General features: G+C 40.0%; 1 protein-coding gene across 3 annotated transcripts in view; it reads left to right on the plus strand.

Annotated features, from left to right (window-relative positions):
• Positions 1-6,051: 6,051 nt before the first annotated feature.
• PIK3R5 (phosphoinositide-3-kinase regulatory subunit 5) overlaps positions 6,052-24,468 on the plus strand; it is a 57,434-nt gene continuing 39,017 nt past the window's right edge. For 2 of the 3 annotated variants that reach the window (XM_034408016.3, XM_034408038.3), the window contains exon 1: positions 6,052-6,310. The gene's annotated coding sequence lies outside the window, so the exon portion shown is untranslated. Of the gene's footprint in view, positions 6,311-6,918; positions 7,142-24,468 lie in introns of those variants that run through there. The other variant, XM_034408024.2, reaches the window with a different exon arrangement.

Genomic DNA, 24,468 nt, shown 5'->3' on the forward strand with positions numbered 1-24,468 from the left:
AGTTGTTAAATTAGTAACACAGCTGTGAAGTGAATCTGGCTTCCCCATTGACTTTGCTTGTCAGAAGCTTGCAAAAGGGTTATCTTTATTAAATTTCAAGCAAAATTATTAAAAGGAAAAATAATATAAAAGGAAAAATGGTGGAGAAAAAAAGGACAGGTTGAAAAAAAATAACATGAAACAAACATATAACAAGATGATTTCCAACTGTTTCCAGTACAGAGACAATAATACAACAACCCCTCTCTAAATTTAGATAAATCATACCAATACTTAAAATCCCTTACAATATTACAATACTAATAATCAACATTAAAAAATATTCATATTATATTCTTCATTTAACCGTAGTCTAAATATAATAAGCTATCCAGTATGAATAATCATATAATTAAAAATCCCCACTATTTCCCCAGTCAAATCTAATCTAGTTTTGGGAAGCATGATGACTTTTTAAATAACCTACAAAACCCAACAGTAAAAATAAGCCTCTATTCATCCACGGCTATGAAATGTTTGTGAACAATCCAAGTCCTTGCACTGCAGTGAAGAGAAGCAGCTCAGGGGGCAGAATGGTGGTGGGAGAACAGTCACTTGTAGAGGAGTTTTTTTTTTGTTTTTTTTTTAATTTGATTTATATGCCGCCCTTCTCCAGAGACTCAGGGCAGCTTACAATGCGTTAAGCAATAGCCTTCATACTTTTGTATGTTTATACAAAGTCAGCTTATTGCCCCCATAATCTGGGTCGTCATTTTACCTTTGTTGTTCCATGGTTTCATTTTGCTACCTGTGGGGGCTAAACAGTTGTAGGAAAAAAGGGCAATTGGGCAACTCTACAAAATTTAGGCCGTATGTTCATGTCCCAGTGATACCCAGGAGGCTGGTACTGAGTCCATAACTTCTCCCAGCTGCGTTCACTTTTCATCATCAGTCCTCTGAAAGTGCTACAGTCCAGTGGTGGGTTGCCCCCGGGTTCAGACCAGTTTGCAAGAACTGGTAGTAAAACCGGTGGGAGGCCCCGCCTACTGCCCCGGATGTCATCATCAGTGATCTGCGCATGTGCAGAAGCAAGGCGAGTGAGTGAGCAAAGTTCGCACTCGTGCATGATCCCATTGCGAACCCGTAGTAAAGTGCTACAGACCCTCTTGAAATGTATAGCCACTAGATTTCTGGGGGAGAAAAAAAAGAGAGATAATTTTTTAATTAATTACACGACTGCAAGCAATTTCTTTTCAGTTCCTTTGTGCTGCCTGGCACTAGGATGGATTCTTTGCATACTTCTATGAATAGATTTGCTTAGGCAAGTATACTCAATTATGCAAATACAGTTCCACAGAAAAATGCCATTCCGGGAATGGTGTTGGAAGCAAATCAGCGGAGTAGGGAATCAACAGAGAGCCGGCCTACACCATTACAGGCAAGCAGCTTGTACAGCATTCTTCTGCTTCAGGAAGCAGAGAATTTTTTTCCTACCACAGTAAAAGTAAGCAGTTAGATTGCAAATGGCGCTTTTTATACAAGATGTTTCTTCTTCTTCTTTTTTATTTGACATCTATTGTTCACTGTGCTCCTGGGTTCTCAGGAAATAATATGAATAATATAAAGGTGTGAAGGTGATCTTTGTATTTAGCTAAGCACCACCTGGCCTCAAATGTAAACATTTTGAAATAGGAAAATAATTTCATCATTATTTATTTTTTTCTAGAACAACTGCCTAGGACAAGGGTCTGCAACCTTAAATATTCAAAGAGCCATTTGGACCCGTTTCCCACAGAAAAGAAAATATCGGGAGCCACAAAATCTGGGTGGGTGTGGCCAACTTGATGTCACTTACTTCCACTGGTCACATGACCCCCCCCTAACCACGCTTACCCAGCATTAGGGCAGAGAACCAGTTGTTAAAAAACACTGGGAACCACAAAATCCTTCTGACATCTCTCTCTCCCCTCCCTTCCTCTCTCCCCCTTCTCTCCCTCTCTCTCTGTATCTCTCTGTCTTCCTCTCTCCCTCTCTCTCTGTATCTTTCTGTCTTCCTCTCTCCCTCTCTCTCTGTATCTCTCTGTCTTCCTCTCTCCCCCTCTCTCTGTATCTCACTGTCTCTGCCCTGGCCGCTTCTCCATCCCCCGCCATTGCCCTTACCTTCTCAGGCTAGGCGAGGAGTGACTGGGAGGGGAGGGCGAGGGGTGGGGCCAGCCAGTGTTGGGATCACCCGACAGGGAGCCATCGCAGAGGGCCCAAAGAGCCCCATGCAGCTCTGGAGCCGCAGAGTTCTGGCCTAGGATGACCCAGGCTGTAATAAAGAACCCTTTTAAATATGTCTGCAATCCAGGCTGTGTTCACCCAATATGTTATTCCAAAGCATTTAAGTCATTGCTTACTGAATAGGCATACAGCCTGAGTTGCTTTTGCTAAGTCATAAGAACTTAGTGGTCACCGGTGTAAGTTAAATCAATGTTAAGGCAAGCAGGTGCACTGCCATATAAGCACTAGGGAGGATGATGGGAACTATGGCTGAACAATATCTGATGAATCAACATTTGTGTGTCTTAGAATAACAGTCTGTGAATTGTCTGTAAGCAAAGGAATTCCTGAAAGTATTCCCCTAGTCTGATCATTATAATCCTGCACATCTGGATTTATTTCCTCCCCAAATCTAGGTAGTTTTTGAAGAAAAACAGAACTGTCAAAAAGTACTGTTTCCTTTAAGTTGAACTTAACTATAATTTCAGGGATACATTCATGTTGTTTGCTTAACAACAGTACAAAAGCCTTTTTGACATTTTCTGGAAATGTTTTTTTTCTGATTTAATAGCCAGGATACTAATTGGCAGTGGGAATATCTAACTTAATGCTAATATTGTTTTCTGCCAACTCAAAGGGTGGATAATTTTCCACTTCTGAGGGTGGGGGGGGGGGGAAGGCCCAAAGAAATGGGGCAGGTCTAGGAATTTCATTTCTGTGGCATCGTGTTCTCCACAGCCACATATGAGTGAGATGGAGGTAGAAAATGGAGGACAAGTAAGTAAGCCCCTTCCTACTATGTCTGTAGTAGCTTTCCCCTCCCCCACATCTGGGAACTGAGGAGGAAGGAACTGATAGCCTACCAATCTTTTCTGCAGTGGCTGAAAGGACTCTTAAAATGAATACTCCCTTTTATCTCAAAGATCACATGTTCTTGTTCTCATTTTACCAAAGAACAACATGCAGCCCATCCTACCTTGAATCCTACCAATATATCACCTCCACATTATATTACTTTGGTCTTCCATATGGCCTGTTGACCATATATAACAAGACTTAAAAACCAATAATAAAGGGGAACAGACCATTCCAAATCTGCATCTAGCTGTCATTTGAACTAGACACGCTTTATTTCAAATTAAAATCTCTACTATCAAAAACCCAACTAATATTAGTTCAGTCTTTGTTTAGTAGCAACCACAATTGGGATGAGCAACCCAGTTAAGTTGTCATCAAGTGAAATCGTAACTGGACTTGCGATTTTATTTCAGCTTTCCTTTGCTTTACATACCTGCAAAAATCATAAATGTGTAGATTGGTGGCAAATTAAGTTTTTCAACAGTTACAACTGCAAATGAGGACTATGAGTAACCCCATAAGCACATAGTTGTTTACTTGACAGTTAAGTCCATGAAACCAAATCTTATGGCCTGGAAACCAAATTAGAATGTCACACAATAATCGATATGTTACTTTGGAAGTATGAAATAGTCTTGTGTTGTTTTTCATTGGGTTCAGATATACAGTAAGTATTCAAAAGAAATGCAGAATCTGAAGCGGACACGAGCTTACTACTAAAGTAAAAGTTTGCTCTAAAATACTTTTTAAAGGAAGTTTAAGAAGGAGTAGATTCAACTTAGCTCGTGGACAAAATTAATCACTGCTTTTTGCTATGTAGTCTTTTAGAAGTTCATGGTGCTTATTTGCTTTTCCTGGGAGAATGCAGGCAGTCTTCCCCATAGGACATCATACAACACCACTTGAAGAATAGTGTCACCTTGTTTACTTCTCTAGTTACTGGGCAATTATAGCAGTGCACATGGCCCGGAAAATTACCTTCCTCCTTATTCTAATTCTACACTTCCTTCCACACAGCATGAGCCCCAAGAGCTGATGGTAATCCCCTTCAGTTGGCTTTCTGCCAAGAAATTATGCCTTTTTATAGACGGTGGGGGTTGGGTGGGGTGGGGCTATAGTAATCAGTTATGCAAGGCTGCATCAACCAGGTTTTGCACCTAAAACCTGATTTCTACAACTGGCAGTATATTTCCAGCTGTTGCATACAGTCCAGCCAATTGAAGAACTAACGAATAATTCTCTGTTCTATGGGATCATACAGATCAAGATAAGCATATGAACCAGTCCAGGAAATATTTTGGAACATGAGCTTTCCATGCACTTTAAAGTGAAAATGATGCAGATGTTATAGTAAGTGATGTCCTGTACCCATGGGCATATGTGGTACACTATCTATATCACATACCAATGAGGCAAGCTAACAAAAAGGGATTTGGCAAAGTTTAAAAGTAGGGTAGACAACCTTTCAATAGCTAGGAGAGACATCTGTCGGGTGGGCGAGTGTCAAAAAAAAGTCAAAATGGCAGCTGCAGCTGCACAATAGAAACTTTTGCAAACTCCTAAAGTCACACTTTCCAACTTTTGGGAAACCATGATGTGATACACTGAAAGCATATGCACCAAGACAAATACCTTGTGTGTCCAGTCACACTTGGCCAATAAAGAATTCTATTCTATTCTATTCTATTCTATTCTATTCTATTCTATTCTATTCTATTCTATTCTATAAAATGGAAAATTATGCAGAATGGCCAAAACTGTGTCAAGTATATGAACAGTGCCAGGATTTCTGAGCGTGTGTGTGTTTTTTTTTTATATGGATTTTGAAGGAAAATTAGGACTGAATATTGCTTGTGTCAATAATGTTGTTTCTCACACAAATATCTTGCCTTAAGGCTCGCTTAAGCCTGGCAGTGCCATGGCCTGGAATGGCTTATTCACTCACCCACTAAGGAAGTTAGCAATAAAATGAACACCTATCTGTGAATTGGTTGTTATCTACAGTGGATGAATCTATGTTGTACTGATGTTAAAAAAAAACTTTACAGGTAGTCCTCGACTTATGACCACAGTTGAGCCCAAAATTTATGTTGTCAAGCGAGTTTTGGCCCATTTTTCAAACTTTCTTGCCACACTTATTAAGTGAATCACTACAGTTGATAAATTAGTATCCCGGTTGTTAAGTTAAATCTGGATTCCCCATTGACTTTGCTGTCAGGAGTTCACAAAAGGGGATCAGAAGGCCTTAGGGCAGGGGTGGGCAACTGTGGCCCTTTTACAACCTGTGGACTTCAACTCCCAGAATTCCTGAGACAGCCAAGCTTTACAGGTTGTAAAAGGGCCACAGTTGCCCACCCCTGCCTTAGGGCACAGCAACGGTCATAAACACGAACCAGTTGCCAAGCATCTGAATTTTGATCACACGGTTATGGCGTTGCTGCAAAGGTCATAACTGTGAAAAACGGACATAGCTCACTTTTTTTTTTGGTACTGTTATAACTTTGAACAGTCACTAAGTGAACCGTTGTAAATCAAGGACTATCTGTATACAGCTAGTGATAGCCTGGGAAAAGGTATCACTAGACAGAGGGGAGGGAGGGAAATCTGCTAGCTGCTTTCTCTAGTCTTCGCTTCCCCACTCCTCCTTTGCTCCCCAGAGAAGCTATTCCATAATTTGGGATGCTAAATTAAAGGAGCAGCAGCACCAAAGAACTTTTAAAGGAAAACAAGTACAAAACACACACACACACACACAAACAGGTTGCAGCCTGTCACTCTCTGCACGTGCACGCTCACGAATAAACGTTAAGTGGGGTTTGGCCAGATTTCTGAAGGACGTCCTGAACGTCGAGGGAGGTTTCGAAATCAAACGTGGACGCTGGTAAGGGAGAGATGCAGGGAGGGCAGAGAGTCAGGTGCCCATTGGGGGGGGGGGACGCCGCTTGGATCCTCGCAGCTTCCCTCTTAAAGCGCCAGGCGAGGGTGTTGCAAGACGGGCGGGGGCGGAGCTTGAAAGTTTCTCGCCCAGTCTTGAAGCTGGAGGCTGTACTTTTCCCTTGGCCCGGCGATGGAGAATTGGGGTTGCAACCCGGCAGACTGAGTGCGGCGCGGACGTCTCGAATCCCAGATCTACCGGGTCCGATTTGCAACGATTTGCTACGGCCCTAGGATGGGCCTGGAGGACGAGACTCAGGGAGGAGGCGCCCGACAGGTAGATCCGTCCCCAAAGGGCATTGTGGGGGAAATGGGCGGCAGTCCAGAATGGCTCGGGAGAGGCAGGCGCAGGGGTTCAGTTGATCGGTCTCTCTCGGGTGCAAAACTAACCCTCCGGAGGGTTTAGTTGCAAACGTTTAGTTGCAATCAGCAGAGCTGAGAGATGCGTGAATAGGCAGGGAGGGGATGCTTTGAGCGGGGAGGGTGGGGAAGCCGGGCGTCGGGGCAAATGGGAGGTGGAGTAAATGGGCAGCAATCCCCGCGGAGGTTTTTGGAAACGATCAGCTGGCATTCGGGAAGGATGCAGGTATGGGCAGCCCTTCTCCGTGGCTGCTGCTACAGCTGCCACCGGTGACTTTTAGAACCGAACCTTCCGTGGATGACCAAATGACAGTTCTGGGGGGTGGTTCGGTTCCCCTCTCTCTCCGCGAAAAGAGAAGGGGGTTTTTTTGGGTCCTCCTTCCGGGCAAAGAAAAGGAGATGGGAGCAGAAGGCTGACCTTGGCTAAGTGGGACCTTCTCCGTGGCGTGGAGTAACTGCCTCGAAGTAAGACCCGGAGGGGTGGGGGAGTGTGGGGAGGAGCGGATTCCGGTTCCCGGATCATCCTGGGTCTGGCCCCGCGGGCGGGTGATCGCGGCATGCTAAGGACTTCCTCAGAATAGTTGCAATGTTTACTGCTTCGAAGCACTTTTAAAATCCGGATTCGCTCGCTTTGGGGAAGCACGAAAAATGAAGGGGCTGAACGGCAGCCGTACAGGAATGGGCTGCAAGCGGCGGCATAGGTCCAGGATCACAATCTGAGCTCTTTATTGGACTGAAAGTTTTGAAGGTAGTATTTTAGTGCTTGGTAACAAAAAATATTGTTGTTGTTGTTGTTGTTGTTGTTGTTAATAGGTTGCAATACTTCTTTGACGCATTATTTTTTGTAGAAAAGGAACTAGAGAGTCAGGCTGAAAATGCAAATAGATGCATTGAGTGTGCTTGTGCTTCTGGGCTGGGGACTGCAGAGAAAACAAAAGGGGGCATTTTATCCTATCCTTGTTCACCCTTGAGTGATGCATGGACTCCCCTCCCTTTCCTGCGAAGGTCTTGGTGTCTTGCTCCCACCTTTTCCATTGTGTTTACACACCAGGATGTTTATTTCTATGGTGACTTCAGTGTGTGTACAAAGTTCCTTCATTTTTTTTAACCATTTTTGATAGGAGAGGGGAGGACAGGGAGAGAGATATCGAGACTCACAGTCGACCCATTAAAACTGACATCTTTCCTGAAAAAAATAAATAAAATAACACTAGACATGATTTGTCCGTGGGAAAGGATTATGCAAGATAAAATAATTAGTAGGCTGGTTAATTTTTGCAGCACCACCATAGAAGGGAGGAGCAACATTATGAAGGGGCTTAATAAATGGGGATACTACACTACACCTCACCACAAGGTGACTTTGTAGTGTGTTAAGAAGGGTTAATGTGGAAATCAGGCTTGTGAATGGCATCCCAGAGCTGTGGTAAAAATTCAGAAATGTTCTTGATTGAAGGAACATTGGCCAATCTCTCTTCCTTTGCTTGAGCATTGTGACATGTAGCTATGCAGATTTCTTTTTTTCAGTCACAAGTCCTTTGTGTGAGTTCCACATCTATTGTCTTTGGCTGCTGGGGGGCATGTTTCCCTGCAGATACTTATCTTGATAAAGGATAATTGATTCCTATGGTCTCTTTGCTCAGGCTGTTGTTTAATTTGACAGATAATCAAATGTGTCATGATGAGCTGGGAGCTATGTGGATTCATGATGTAAGGAGATTTCTCCATTCAAGGAAGGCGACCTCAATGCTGAATAGGAGATAGTGAATGCGTAGGAAAGCTTGTTCTGTCTGTGACAAAAATGCTTTGGGATGTCATGGCAAGTTTGCAACCAGAGGACTGTTGTTTTTTTCATGGGTCCATACTGAAGAGATTTTATTTATCTTGTCATGGTCTGCCTGGGCATAGGTTTAACCAGTTTGCAACTTTTGATTAGTGGAACTGAGTTACTTTGTTTGCTGGAAGACTTGTTTGGCTTCCTACTTTGCAGGTTTCCAAGCAGAAAAAGCACCCAATCTTAGTCATCAAATCAAAGCTTTGCCTCTATTATCTGGTGTCAGAGGCTATTTCAGAGGTGTCTCCCTTGAGTCTTCGCCTTCCTTTTGCTGCACTTGTTTCAATTAGTATTATACATATCAGGAAGTCTAGCATAGAAATCTGAGTTTCTATAGTAGCTAAAATAGAGCTTTCATTAAGAAATGAGAACTGAAGCAAATGTTTTTGCCCAGTCCAACTTTCGTAATGAGAGAGATTCTAGATTGCTGGTGAGGAAGAAACAGCTGCCAACGGCTTCTTTATCACTAAATTCTATATTTGCTTCCAGTAACCTGTACAGAAACCTGATGATGATGGGTATGTTGTGCTTTGGTTCCATCTGTTAATAACTTCTGTCCCACTTTTTGTCTTTGTCCTGCAAATTCCACTAAATTGAATCAGATGGCAGTCCTCTATAGACTGATTGGGGAGCAATTCCAGATGCAGCTACCTGGTTCACTTGAAAGCTTAATAGCCCTGGTGTAGGGGTGGGTTCTACTTTTTTTTTTGCGATTTATATGCCGCCATTCTCCCTTTACTTACCTCTACTACTTACCTTTACTACTGGTTTGCAATGGGGCCGCGCGCTTCTGCACATGCACAGATTGTCATTTATGACGTCCCGGCAGGTGGGCAGAGCCTCCTGCTGATTTTATTACCAGTTCTATAGAACCAGACAGAACCGGGAGCAACCCACCACTGCCCTGGTGCTGCAGTGGTTAGAATGCATATTGCAGCCTGCCCACTCTGCCCACAGCCAGGAATTCGATCCTGACCAGCTCAAGTTTGTCTCAGCCTTCCATCCTTCTGAGGTTGATAAAATGAGGACCCAGATTGTTGGGGGCTGACATTGTAAACCATTCAGAGAGTGCTATAAAGCACTAGTTTGTACCCAGTTCCAGGTGTCTGGATAAGTTCATACATTATTTCTTACTTATTGATTTCAAACTGTTTCTCATCTCCCTTCACATAGTTTCTGTTCGGTATTTAGGATAGGCAAAAATGAGAGAACATTCGTTTCTGTATGACTTAAGTAGGTTTACATTTTTAAAAGCAGCAACTTTCCGTCCAATCCTGCAGAACAACATAAGGTTATTGATACTTACAGTATCCTAGATATAAATACAGAATGGTTTAAAGATTCTTTCTCTCTTAAAATTTTAGCAGGGATGGGCCAAGTAGGAAACACACTTGCTGCTTTGCTCACCCTTCCTTCTACCATAGTAACCTATACCTACTGTAAATCAAGTGGGAAGACATGTCAGTAGGGAGGTCTATGTTTTATTTGTTGTTTTATTCTCCTAAGTGCAGCACCTCCGAATAAGAGGCCAGCTATAAAAAGCTTTAAGCGTTGGAAATATACCTGAACAGCTAGGAAAATAAACACTGCCATGAACAAGGTATTATGTTGATATGCTATACTGATGAAATTTGCATTTTCTCAATTAGAGAAACACTCCCTTTCAGCCCAGGAAAAGGCTCCTCTTCACCAGAGGGAACACGGCACAATGATTAGGTTGCTGAGTCTATATGTTGTTTTTAAAAATGGCCAGTTTCTTCACAGTTTAATATATTTTGCTTGAGTAGACACTTGCTTAGGCAATTTTCATTCTCTGATGCTAAAACATCTTAGGCAGCTTTTGGTATGGCTTCTACTTGTGTATGTACATGAATGTGTTTAGGCATATTTGCCTTTTCCATGTTTTGCCATGACAAATTTGGATTATATTATTTATTGATTTCAGAAAAAGATCCCCAATATTTTAAGTGAATTGATTTGGTTGACTCATTGTGTTCAACAATGGGACGACTGCCACAAATTCTATGTCCTGGCACATTTATAGTTCAGTAAATGTATTCACTATAAGGCATTTTAGTGTTATGCTTCCTTTTAAAATCCATATATACAAGACTGAAGCATTAGAACATTTAAGTAAATTGCTTCAGGCATATTTTTGATTAGGGCTGTAAGAAATTATTACAGTAATCTTATTTCATTTCTTAGTTCAGATTTTCAACCAAACTCTAGTATTTTTTCCTGAAGACAAAATTTCTCTCCCTCTCCCCCCCACCCCCTCCCTCTCTTTCTCCCCTCTTATGTTGGCTTTCATTGATAAAAGACTTCGCTTATTTCCAAGTACCGCCATATATTCAAATGTACAGTAATGCATAAACAAGTTCCCATCCAGACAGGTGGCATTTCCTTTTATTTTCCCCCCATTGTTATTAGCCATCTGTATTTATAAAATGTAGCAGCTGTCAAATAGGCACCCATTTCCTGGCCGGTAGATTGTCTTACATCCATGGTCTGCCTACTTCTACCCTATGAAGCAAAGGCAAGAGTTCTGAGCCTGGGGCCTGAAATTGACCTTACAATTCTTTACTAGATAAATGACAAAACACCTGCTTGCAGGCACAAGAGTTTTCTACTTTCAATGCTTCCACCATTATGTTAAGTCAACATGGTCTCCTCTCTTACCTGCTTCAAAGAGTGAAAACAGACGTGTAATAGCATCTGCAGCCAGGGAGACCTAAATTAAAATCATGTTGCTATCCAGTGCTGTTTTCTGCATAGCTCTTCATAGTCTGAGTTAGGGCAGTTATGCTGCAACTTCAGGTTAGAATCATCTTCCACAGTCTCACATTGCATCTTTGATCCAAATTATAAGTAACCGTGACTGTTTTAATACCATGAAAATTCCCCTACGAGTTCAAATCCTAGAACGCTGCTCACAACTTCTCTTTTATTATTTTTTTATTTTTTTGGGGGGGGGGTGTTCTTGCAGGTCAATGGTTACAAGCTTTGTAGGTGACTCATTAAGAAGGCAGAAGGTGACTATAGTTCATTTACTGTCAAATAGAGCAACCTGGATGGCAGGGAGAAACTATTTTAGGAACTAGGAATTTCAAAGGAGTTCTGACACAAAGACTATTCCTCTTGCCTGGGGCAGAAGGATAACAGGACCCTCAAAACATTTGGTGATTGCTGATTGTGTCCTTATTGAGATTAACATCCTCTATTGGGGTTGATAGTAAAGTTGTGGTTAAGTGTGTGCAAGGACTGGGCCAAGAGATAATCTTTAATCTGGGATCAAGACTGAGACGGCTGTTAGCATGTTTGATGTTAAAACATTTCCGTAACATTGAGATATCAACAAATAGGAAGAATTAAGTGTAGCTTCTCTCCAAAGGCAGTTTTATCAGTCAGTCTCCCCCAGCCTGATTCCTCCCCAAAATATTGGAGCACAACTTTTGTTATTCCCAACCAATAAGGTCCTGGCCCTGTTGTCAAGGAAAGAATGAGAGTAGTGAGCTACCTTCCTGGAAGGTGCCAGGTTAAAAGCAACTGACCTGAACCTTTGTTGACTATAGCCATGGTCTACATGAGCCCCATAGCCATGTCTCTGCTATCATGGCATCTGCTAACGCATGGGTTGCGAAGCAAATCATGAATTTCTGCAGTAAAAATGTATGCTTTTCTGCTCCTGTAAAAAGGTTTCTGTCTTTCAGGATGTTTGAGAATTTCGATGACATTTCTATTGGTGGTATATTTGACAGTATATTTGCCTTATAGGGGAAATTGGCGGCATAGTAAATAAATATATTTTTTAAAATATATCTGCAGACAAGGCACTGTAATTTAACTCCAGCTGTCTGCAATTAAAGTAAGTTCGAATCTCACCAGGCTCAAGGTTGACTCAGCCTTCCATCCTTTCTAAGGTAGGTAAATTGAGGACCCAGTTTGTGGGGGCAATAAGCTGACTTTGTATAAATATACAAAAGGATGAAGGCTATTGCTTAACACATTGTAAGCCGCCCTGAGTCTCCGGAGAAGGGCGGCATATAAATCAAATTAAAAAAAAAAAAATGCTGAAAGAATGTGTGTGTACTGCTCCTGCTCTTTTCTGTTATCCTTGTTGTCATGCATCCTGATGGTGTACACTTTCCAAATTGAAATGCCCAGTAATAAGAGCTTCCCTGTAAGATCTTTTTTGGAGGTTTCATTGCAGCCTAAGAAGCCAAGGAGGCTCAGGCTGACAGAAAGATAGTTGTGCGGTCACAAACGAACAACAAGATGTTTGCATACGCCTTGACATTTCGTAAATAAATCCATGCAAGAATAGAGCTATTTCTAAGCAGGTAAGCCTAGGGGCAGATTTTGGGGTAGGGGAGAGATGCAGGATAGTGAGGTGTTAGGTAGGTAGAATTTCATGTCATGCAGCCTGCTCTGGGTAGCCTCACTTGACCTGCTACCTTTCAATGGAATTCGTTTCCCCTTGTATTTACTAGGAACTAATCTAATTTAATACATAAACTGGAAGGGCCTTCCCTATTCTGAATTACCTGACATTTATGAGGCAGTTGTTTTGGGTTTTTTTGAACATTGGAGAAGAAAATTTACATTGGAGAAATAAAAATGCATGCATTAGGAAATAGTGCTTGGAAATAAATCTGCCTTGGGAACAATTGCATGTCAGGTATGGAAAAACAGGGTGAAACAGGTTTGTATTAGGAGATGATAAATTGACAGTGTGCACATTTTATCAAGCTACCTTTTGATATCTTGTATGCAGGTATCTTTCCAAGACCAATTTTCTTTGTCCAAATACAATGATTCCAAATTTCTTCATAAATAAATTCCTGATTTTAGGAACCAATTTTAACAATACACCAGAATCTTTAAATCTTTATTCACTTTCTATCACCTTTGTAACAATTCTAAGAACATTTAATTATTTTGGAGCAATCAGAACTCATGACCAAATCCTATGCATTAATCCTATTCTGGTGTTTCCAAAATAGTTAAATATTCTTAGAATTGATAGAATTATTTATATTAATTTCTGGAATTATTTTTGCATTGGAAGATAGGAGAACAAGTATTGTGTGTTCTGTTGTCAAGATAAAAGTAAACTAAGTCCATAGTGATTCTGCTTTATATTTGAATTTGTTATCAATAAATAGCAACAGTGAAAGTTTAAATTTATGATATAAATCAGTTATTTTTTAAAATACCAGTCTAGATTTAGGACATTTATGATTGGGTTTTTTTAGGTATATCAAGAATGGCATCCTGTGTCCTGTGGATTCCCTTTACTACAAGCTTTATAGTCCCCTCTAACTCATTAGAGCTGTGATGGCGCAGTGGTTAAAATGCAGTACTGCAGACTACTTCTGCTGCCTGCCAGCTGCCTGCAATTTGGCAGTTCAAATCTCACCAGGCTGAAGGTTGACTCAGCCTTCCATCTTTCCGAGGTGGGTAAAATGAGGATCCAGATTGTTGGGGGCAATAGGCTGACTCTGTAAACTGCTTAGAGAGGACTGTGAAGTAGTATAACAATAAGCTAAGTGCTATTGCTATTATTAAAAAAACAATAGTGTTCTTTCCATCCATTTTAAGTCTAAAAACATGCAAAGATGTACCATAAGCCTAAAAAGAGAGAGAGACTAATCAGGGAACTCACACCTTAATTCCCCAAACCAAGAAAAAAAGCCCAAGAATTATCCCAGCTTTACCCATAATACACTCCCCTCTCCACCAGTCCTGCCAAGTTGCATCATTGCTTGCCCATTGGAGCTTTCAGCCCTCCCAAAGTTGTGTGGAACACAACACTCGCTACAGTAGGGCAACTTTAAGATGGGTGGACTTCAACTCCTAGAATTCCTCAGTCAGAACCTTTAAATTGCCAAGGTTAAAAAATCATGGACTAAGACTATTGCCTTAGCAAATGCCGTTCCCTGAAGATAGATCGTTAGCACAACTCACAGTGTTTTGGATTTTGCAGCATTCCAGACTGAACTCTTAATCTGGAGAGCTCCAAATAAGGATGGCTGATGCAGTTTCTGATTTGGCCCCGATGAATGTGTGAATTAGCTGTAACTTTCCTGGGAGATTGCTTTGCAAAGTGGAGGGGGAGAACTGGGCTAGAACACACAGATTCTGGTCCGGATCAAGATCTCAGAGATATTTTCAACGTTCTGATATTTGTTTTCTCCAGTAGTTGTAGGGTGGGGAAATCCCCTAATTTCTGTACAGTATATGAAAACTCTGAGTCCTTTGACAGTATGGGTGTGAAGAAAGATGGTTAAAAAAATAAAGTTTGAAGGAACCTGTATAGGCACTAGATTGGGGAAGAGTAGCAAACTATTGTCTTATTGCCAGTAGGATGCATCCCTCTCTTGTATACTGAAGCAAATCCAAATTTTCCCTACACCTACATCAACAACACAATCACAGGCATCAACAAGTGCACAAACTAGATTAGTGCCAACGTCAGCTGCTCTCTCTTTAATGTGACACATAGCATGTCTGCAGACAATGCCCTCTTTGTGCAAAAATAAATAAATTATAATAATGGACACAAGTTTGATATCAGGACTCAAAAAAACATTTCTGCCTCCCAAGACACTCCGTTGCAGATTTTAAATCTACTTTGGAGAAAAAGAAACTTTCCCAATCAAATTCAATGACAGAACTCACATACTAGACATCAAAAGATTTAAGACAATGTCAGAAAGTCTCAACAATGTGTCCTTAACACGTTCTAATTGTTAATGAAAAAGATACTGTACTTGTGATCTATCCCATGTGCAGCCTGCATCTGCAGAAACACCTTCTCTTCCCTCTACCCCTGCTTCATTGCAATTTAAATCCTACATCATTTTAGCCACTGCAAGCCTGTGATGAAGTTAGCCATATTCATGAGTTTTAATAAAATTTGTTAGAAATGGTGGTATCCAACTCCTGGAACTAAATATTTCAGCCAATTTATTTTCCTGCTTGCTTCTTTTCCATGTCCTATTTCACTAAAATCCTTGCAGTACTGTAGCCTCAAGATATTGTAACCAATAGTAAAGATCCTTGCTGGTGGTCTATCATTACACAGTGAATCTAACCTCCATGACCATTGGTCATCATGGGAATTGTCAACCAACCATATCTGGATGGGTGTACATAACTCCATCTCTGATCTAAGTCCCCAGTGTACTTGTCTCCATTTCCTGTGAAGCCACGTGGAAATTCTTGGTTAGAGATTAAATTGACTAACTCCCCCAAGAGCACGACTGAGACTGTGCTTTGTTTTGATGGCCTGTATTTCTATATTTTATATTTTGATAAACTAATAAAACATTTAATCTCAAAGGAAAAAAGATTTACGGTTTTTATAGTTTTGGGTTTTATTATTGGGAGCTGTCCAGAGTTGTATTTTAGAGGGGTGGCCGCACAAATATTTTAAATAAATAAATAAATAAATAAATAAATAAATTTGAAATTTCCACTTAATAACCTTTGGGGATATTAAAGATTTACTGACATCCCACATCCTATGACATGCTACAATACACAGGGGTTATATAATGTGTATGATCAATGCTGTTCTCTGATTATGGAATCTTAATTCATTATTAGCCAGTTTGGAATTAAAATTAACTTAGACAAATCAAATCAAATTTATAGCTTCTGCCAAAAATGCCTGAGATTTATTTTTTAAAAAATACTGGAAATTCTGTGGTATTTTTATGAAATACGTTTAAAACTCTAAAATGGTGCAGATGGAACTTCCTTTGCCTTATGTTAGACAAGACTTTTGCTTAAAGCCCTACTGTTTCTTAATGTTGACACTACACAACAGTGCTAGACTGAAAAGTGTTACTGCTGGTTTTAGGTAGCTTTGTATTTCTTCATCCTGTGAACTACACGTGTATGTACTAAAGAGTGGCATTTTGCTTTCTCAGCTGATCCATGATTGTATATTCTTGTGCTTTCCCCAATCTGCCATGTCCTCTACTTCCCCAACTGAAGGTCACATATGAATCACTCTGTAGTTTGTGCAACTGTAAATATTTGAGATCTCCTTTTAATTTTTTTTTTAATTTGGACAATAGAAAACAAGAACCCTCTTTGCTAATCAAGTATCTCACAATCAACATTTTATTTTCCTCCTCATGTGTTTTTTCCCCTGTGAAATTACATATATTCTGCAATAAACTAAAGCAAATATTGGGCTTTTAAAACCCAATTCCTTAGACAAATTATGTGGGTTTTTTTTAATCATAGCAATTCTTATATGTTTATTATTTCTCTTCCAAAAGGTTGCAATGATTTTTGCTTGGATCCTTAAAAGCAAGGGAAAAGTGACTGAAATTGAGGGATCTTTCATGCCTTTGTGCATGTGATGAAGATGACAGTTATCAAATGTGGTTTTTCCATTTTTCATCCATGAAGTAGTGGTAGTTATGCGAGTCCAGGGACATTAAACCCTTCTATTCATTGCTTGTTGCAACTATAATCCATTCTGTTCCCTACCTCCAGCAAAGCTTCAATGCCCAAAATAGACTCGGCTAGGTGATGGTTTGCTTGGATGGTATATGAGCCTTGGTGGCGCAGCAGACTAAAGCACTGTTAAGTAACACCAACTGCCTGCAATTATTGCAAGTTCAAATCTCACCAGGCTCAAGGTTGACTCAGCCTTCCATCCTTTCGAGGTAGGTAAAATGAGGACCCGGTTTGTGGGGCAGTAAGCTGACTTTGTATAAAAAAGAACACCGCTTAGGGGGGCCCGAAAGCCCTACTAAGCAGGTATATAGAAAAGTATTAAGGCTATTGTTTAACGCATTGTAAGCCGCCCTGAGTCTCTGGAAAAGGGCGGCATATAAATAGAACCAATAAATAAATAAATGGATCAATTAAACATTTGATGTGCAGTTTACGTGCTTACTGTTTCTCTGCCAGAAATTGGCAAGACCAAGTGGTCCTGGGTTTTTGACCCCTCTGGATCTAGTGATTTTTCGTTTTTAACTCTTGTTGGGATCATGCTTCCTTAAACAGAGTTGGTGCACTATCTGGGGCTCCTCCTGATTCATGGGTCCTGCTGAAAGAGCAGGTGACAGCCTTGGTCAATGACCTTTCATTCATCTTATGCACCAGTTGTGCCCATTCCTGGGCCTGGAGATTTTGATCACTTCCACTCATGTTTTAGCCATTTCTCAACTGGTTTACTGCAACCCCACTTCTCTTACAACATGAGAATACTGAAGAATACTCAGAATTCTGAAGAATACTCAGACGCATCAATGATTTCAAAATATACATGCATAATTTTGAGTGCTGCAAAACTTGCCAGTGTAGCACTGTGAGATGCATTACCTTCCTGTATGCTACCAGGATACAGCTCAAGAGGCTGAAAAACCTCTATGGCATAGGGCCAGGCTTCATGTGGGACTACCTATCTCCAAGAGTTTCGACCCATTCTACCAAATCTGATAGATTCAGCATGCTCCAAGCTTCCTCTTTTAACCACTGTCATCTTGCAGGACTGAGGTGATATGCCTTCTCTAACATAGCATTTTCCTATGAAACAACTTGGCCCCTCAGATTCAGAAAGCACCAAGCAGAAGGCCACTAATTCCCCAGGCATTAGGACAAGGATGTTAGGAAAGCCAATATTACAGTCAGTTTGGTCTAGTGGTTAAGGCACCAGGCTAGAAATCAGGAGACCATGAGTTCAAGTCCTGCCTTACAGCCAGCTGGGTGACTTTGAACCAATGACTCTCTCAGCCCAAGCCACCTCACAGGGTCATTGGGAAGAAAATCGGAGGAGGAAAGTGTGCTGGATATGTCTACCACCTTGAGTTATTTATAAAACTAAAAAAATATGGGGTACAAATAAAAAAAAACATTTGTGCATCTGTGAAGTTGTTACATGGTGCCTTGGTTTTCTTTTGTATTGGATTATATGTTTGGTTATAGATTTTTTTTAAAAAAAACTAATTGTGTAAATTGGTTAATTACCCAGATTTATATAAATGTTAAAATGGGAGCCCAAATGAATGTTCTAAACAAATAAATAAATAAATAAATAAATTTGTCAGGAATTGTCAAAATTGTTCCCATCTTTGATATACTCTAAAGCTGATTAGTGACAATGTTGTGTCAAAGGCAGCTGATTGGAGCAGAGGTCCCGGATAAACAAAGATACTGGAGTGTGAAAATTTTTGTTTTCAGTGACAGCTCTCTAAAAGTAGCTGCCATTGCTTATCATTTTGTGGGGGTTCTCAGAGGTTATAGCAGTTGTTGAGAGAGAGATAATGGCTGCATTCTTTTTGAGAATGAGGCAGCACAATAAATTTCTTTGTACTTCAGTGAGCTGCAATGTAAACAAGTCCCCAAATGTGAAGAATTCTGTTTTTGCAAAACTCTCTGGGAATGTTAAGTAGCCGTGTGTGCTACTCTGAATCTTGTTTGTTGGGTTAATGGATAGGGAGATTTTTTAAAATTGCTCTTTATATCCTGCAGTCCATTCAACAGCCTTAATGGCTATTAAATGCATCTTCTTTTCTCTCCTAAATCTAGCTGGAGTTGTCTAAACCTTTTTATTACTTTTCTAGTAGTTGTGACTTTTTCAAGTTCATCATTCACCTTTGGATCCCTGGGGAAGGAGAAATGAGGAGAGGACAACAGTTGACACAACTGATTTGATATAAAGTGACAGGACAAAGTCTGAGTAATTGTTACAGAAAGAAGTAAGGAATTCTGCCTGCCCACAGTTACAGATGGGGAATATTTCAAAAATCACTTGAGAAAGTGCCTGGTAAAAGCAAACTTTTCCGAGTGAGAACACTCTTGGTAATCAAAAGCGGAAGTGGAGATGCAAAGAGGAACTGGGAGAGTGAAGTGTTAAATTATCATTTGGTTGCTGCTGTTCAGCTCTCTGCTTCTTTCCCCCTCCCTATGCACAAATACACTTCCCTTCTAGCAAGACAGGAACATTATGTTGACTGTTATAGAAGTGATTTCATGAGATGTCGCAAGTGCTCCTATGTTGTGTTGTAGCTAACTATTTTGCAGCAGTCCTTTCCCTGTTCACCAAGACTCTATACTTTTCCACAGATAAAAGATATCAGTTAAATACATTTAGGAGAATGGTAGAATCTTAGCCGCTTTTAGAATTAGAATTAGGAAAGATGTTACAGCTTTTTTTTTTTTTTTAATTAAAAGCAGATATAGGATACATAAGGCCGGATATCAGGAGAATATGACTTGACCCCAGGAAAAAATGTTTTTGGAAAAAATGAATAAAGGCTAACCCCTTAAAAGGAGAACCTGCTTGTCTTTTTAGTTTCACATATAGTGACATGCAACACATTCAGTGTTGCTTTTGAAAAACTACCAATGACCTGGTTTCCTTGTTTGTTTCATTTTTGTGTGTCAGTTTGCACATTCATCATTTAAACATTGCAGTTTTATTTGGTTGTACCCAGTGAAATGCATGCTTTCTTTATCCCAGCATCAAGTATTCTGTTCCACGTGGGAATTGAATAATGACAATTTTACTTCTTTTTCCAAGAATATATTCTGTCTGATACTCTTATCAATTAGATCAGTAAAAGGTTGTGAAAGTAAATTTTATGAAGTGTTTTATCTGGAGTTCTCCTTTGCCTTAATTCTTAGTGGCCTTGTTCTTTCTGGGCTGAGGAGCCCCCTTTCAGGAAGGCCCAGATCTACTAATTGGGATGGTAGTTTCTTCATTATGATGGTCTTAGATACTCCATGTATTTACAGGACATTTAAATACTTTAATTTGTGCTACTAAATGTCCCAAGCTTCTATTGTTCCGTTGTGGCTGTAGTAGTTAATGTTCTCAGGCTATGGAAGATCTGGTGAAGTTATATTCTTAGAATGATTTCAGATTCTCACAGAATTAACTAGAGGAGTTCTTTGGTTAAAGCAAAAGAAGAATTTGGGAAAAATCTGCTCTCCTATAAGATCTCACCATAGTGATGTAAGCATTCTTCCAAGCCTATTAAATTGTTCTTCCATAAACAAATTCAGCATTTTTCTATTACTACCGTATTAAGTGTGCGGATCTGATGCAATAGAGTTGCTCTTGTTGGGAAATAAATACTGGTTATAATATAAAATGAAAACTTTAACTGAAATTGATCTGAATGAAATCCCGTGCTTCTTTAAAAGAAGTTGGTTTATGTGGGAGCAACTGTTGCAACAATACATACTTCATACTGGAAAGTGACAGGATCTCTCTTGATAAGGCAGCCACAGGGGTCATCATATAAAGTGTCATCATGTAAGGTGTGAGTTAGAGTGGAAGCTATATAGTCTACTAAGAAATCTGGAACAATAACAATAGCAATAGCACTTACATTTACGTATATATTGCTCCATCTTGCTTTACAGCACTCTCTAAGTGGTTTACAAAGTCAGCATATTGCCCTCAACAATTTGGGTCTTCATTTTACTGACCTTGGAAGGATGGAAGGTTGAGTCAACCTTGAGCCAGTTAGGATTGAGCTCCAGGCTGTGGGCACAGTTAGCCTGCATTCTAATTGCATTCTACCCACTGTGCCACCAGAGTGTACACATTTCTTTTTGTTTGGCTCACATCCCTTACGTGATCAATGGCAGTTTATTTTACTTCTGAGTACGTTTCAATCACTTGGAAGGTCTTTCCCATGTGTTTGACTACTGCTTGACTACTGCCTTGCAAAATAGGTCCCTCTGCTTTCTGTCAGAATGGTGAAATTGAACCAGGGAAAACATTATGCCCCAAATTTCTTCAGCAGGGCTGACATCCAGAAAATCTTACTGATGAATGCCAGCATTTTCACTTAGGGTTTTCTTAAGTAGTTCTACTTTCTTTTTCTATAGCCCTCTATGTAATCTATGTCATAATTCCCATTCAAATGACTTCATTCTTGAGGCAAATTGTGCTTATTTACTTTCCAACAAAAGGAATATTTTCTTTCTGAACTTTTAAAGGAATTACTGAATAATACTTGAGGGGCTGAGAATCATGGCTCACGTGCTGCTTTAACATAGTCATAGAAAATCAGTAACAGACTAGATGTTATGTCTGCTGAATGGACAGTAGCATTCTAACATGATGACATGTGCTCACATGAAGAAATTGGCATGCTAGAAAAGTGCTGAGGAATTGTGTAGATTTTATTCTTTTCATCTGTTGGGCTCGATTAGGAGAAATATGACTTTACAGAACTCAGTGAAAAAAATTCCAAATGTGTGGTTGCTAACTTAGATTTAGAAATCCGCTGCTTCAGATTTAGTTTTTCTGTGTGAGGAAAGGGACACAGGTTGATTTTTAGGAATGAAGCTACACAGGAAAAACCATGGAGTGTTTTAAGTGCATTTAACACTCCCATTTTGAATGTAAGGTGATGTTAGACAGTGGTGGGTTTCAAACAATTTAACAACCGATTCTCTGCCCTAATGACCAGCTGGGTGGGCATGGCCGGGGTGTGTGTGACAGGCAGCACTCAGCCTCCTGTACCCTCCTGGGAGCAAAAACGGGCTGCTGGGGAGCTGCGCTGCACCCTTGCGCCCTGTTTTGGGCCTAGTAGGCCTCCCTATACTTACCTGGGAGCCAAAACAGGGCGTGTGGGGACTCCTGAAAGGGGTGGGGCGGGGCCAGCCAGCAATTTAACAACCAGTTTGGCCAAAGTGGTGCTAACTGGTTGAATCCCACCACCGGATTTAGAGAGTAATTCATGCAAGAGGATGTAAAACCTAGAATGGTTTGGCTTTTTCAAGGTTTGACAACAAATAATTGGTAATTTTTAGGTGCTAAATTTGAACAAGTTTTAAGTGAAGCGTCAGGACTCCATCTCAGGAAAACTAGCAGGGCTGGACTTCCCTTCTTCTTTTCTACATTTGCTTTTAGCAGATAATTTGCATTACCAAGGGGGTGAGGTGGCAATGATGCTGTTAAAGACTTTCACAGTATAATCTGTATTTTAACGTTTTGGCTTCTTCTTTATATTGTCTCCTTATTGCTTTAACTTAACTTAATCTAACCTGTTTTATAAAATAAATATCGGTAATTTCTTACAAATATTAGTGTCACAGAAACTAGGTGTTTTAAATTGAGTTCTCAACATTTTTGAGCTGATGGGCATATTTGAAATTCTGAACTCATCTTCTGGGCATTCCATAAAATGGTTAATATGGGGAGTGTGGCCAGTTTGCCTAAAGGCAATTTTTTCCCCATAATGCCATAATGCCATAATAGCTTCCTAGAATGTTATCAACTATCTTACCTCTCTTCCCTTCGGGGCATGGAAACATATTCTAGATAAAAATTCTGCCCTTGATATTTTGATTTTCTAAGAATGGTTTGGAGTACACATGAATACAGAAACCTAGAGATAGAGATAGTGATGTGCTATAGATGTTAACAAGTGTTTTTGATGTTCATAGACTGTACTGGAAATTAGGAACTAGAAAACTCGGATCTAAAATATGTAAGATTGCTCTTGAATTCTGTGTTTTGTTGATGGACCATAAGTTATTTCTGGCACATGCTTCCAAGGAATAGCTCTCATTAAGCTCAATTGGAATTCTTTTGAAATGCAGGACTGTGCATGGATTAATTTGATATGCGAAGTTTGTGTCAGAAGAAAGGCCTTAGTTTGATTTGAGGTCCTGAATATGAGTTTGATGCTATAAAACTGCTCACAAATTAGAGGTCTCTTCAGTTTCAGTTTTGAGGAAGGAAATGCTCAGATGCTTAAAAACTAATCATTGCAATAGCCTGCTATTTTATGTATAGTATGTTACATTTTTTTCAGAACAATACTATGGATAGCTGTTTATTACAACAAATATGTTTTTAATTCCAAAAAATTGTTTTCATTTCAACCATTTCCTTTTTCTTCTTTGAAAATAGAGAAGCATAACTGAAAAAAAATCAGCACAAATATATGTGGTCTTTGGTATACTACATTTCTAAGAAACTCTTGTCAGCCTCATCCTTCCTCTGTCGGCTTCACTGATGCTTGCACTACCCTATTAGGAGGTTTCAGATGTTCTTGTATATCTGTAGAGTAAATGCTATTCAAAGTAAACATTCTTGATGAAATTTAAATAAAATCATAATAAATATGTGAATAAGATGTTGCCATGTATAACACATCTTTCTATGTGAGCTTCAGGGGAAATAGCAGGTTTATGAAGTAAAGTTACAGACATCTTAGGAAAGAGACATTTGATTAGATGGCCTTGATCCTCACTGAATCCTATCTGATTGGACTTGTTCTACCATATGGTCTTGATGTTTGGTTAAGTGGTGAAATTTGTCTCAGTGCAAGTGCAGAAATGAAATCTATCTATGCTTCTGATGGTACATGGTAGTAGGCATGACTCGTTCCTAAAGCTGATATAATTTCTGCTATGCTAATTTTGGTTTTCAAAAATTGCATTGAAGTTGGAATCTGGCAGTGATTTGCATACTGTTTCTACAATATGTTTACCATCATATCTTAATTCAATGAATTTGTGAAGTTGCATGAAAGAATAATGACAGTGCTGGTGAAAGTGAAGCCAAATGTGTCATGGACGGCAACCCTAGTGTCAGAAGCCATCTTTCTACTTTTGTGCCTTAAGCCTCAGGCTTGACACAATTTCTACTGTGGGAAAATGGGAGGGGGAATTGTATGGAGTGAAGAAGATATGTAGTCAAACTAGAATTCTTTTAGAAAGTCAAGGCCAAGGTGCCCTGCAGCTGTGCTGAGAAGAATAAGAAGGTATCTTCTGTACCAGAAGGTACCTGATTGGTTCGTGTGATGCACATGTGGGTGAGGGGAAAGGACTTGAACTTTCTCTTGGGTGAGGAAAACCCAGACATTCTCAGATTCGGGTTTTCCCAGATGTGCCAATATGACATTTCTAATAAAAATTAGCTTTGAGGAACCTCAAGCCTCGGAGTTTGATTTCGTTGGGGGTGTTACTTCGATCCTGATACCCAGGAGGCCGTGGAAGAAATCGATTATCCAGACACTTTTCAGTTGGACTGTAGGACTGTGTATAGCAATGAAATAGTGTTTATGGCTGACAAGGACAGGAGTCATACAACCTTTCTGATTCTACTTGATTTTTCATCATCTTTTGATTCCATTAGTCATGTATTCCTTACAGACTGTCTCGGGGGGTTCAGATTAGGGGATAGTGTACTGTAGTGTCTCCTCCTTCTCCTGGAGTTGGTTCTAGTTGTATGAAATCTAGCCCCA

This window comes from Pantherophis guttatus, chromosome 2, assembly GCF_059756535.1.
Source record: "Pantherophis guttatus breed Tessera chromosome 2, ASM5975653v1, whole genome shotgun sequence".
Classification (NCBI taxonomy): Eukaryota; Metazoa; Chordata; class Lepidosauria; order Squamata; family Colubridae; genus Pantherophis; species Pantherophis guttatus.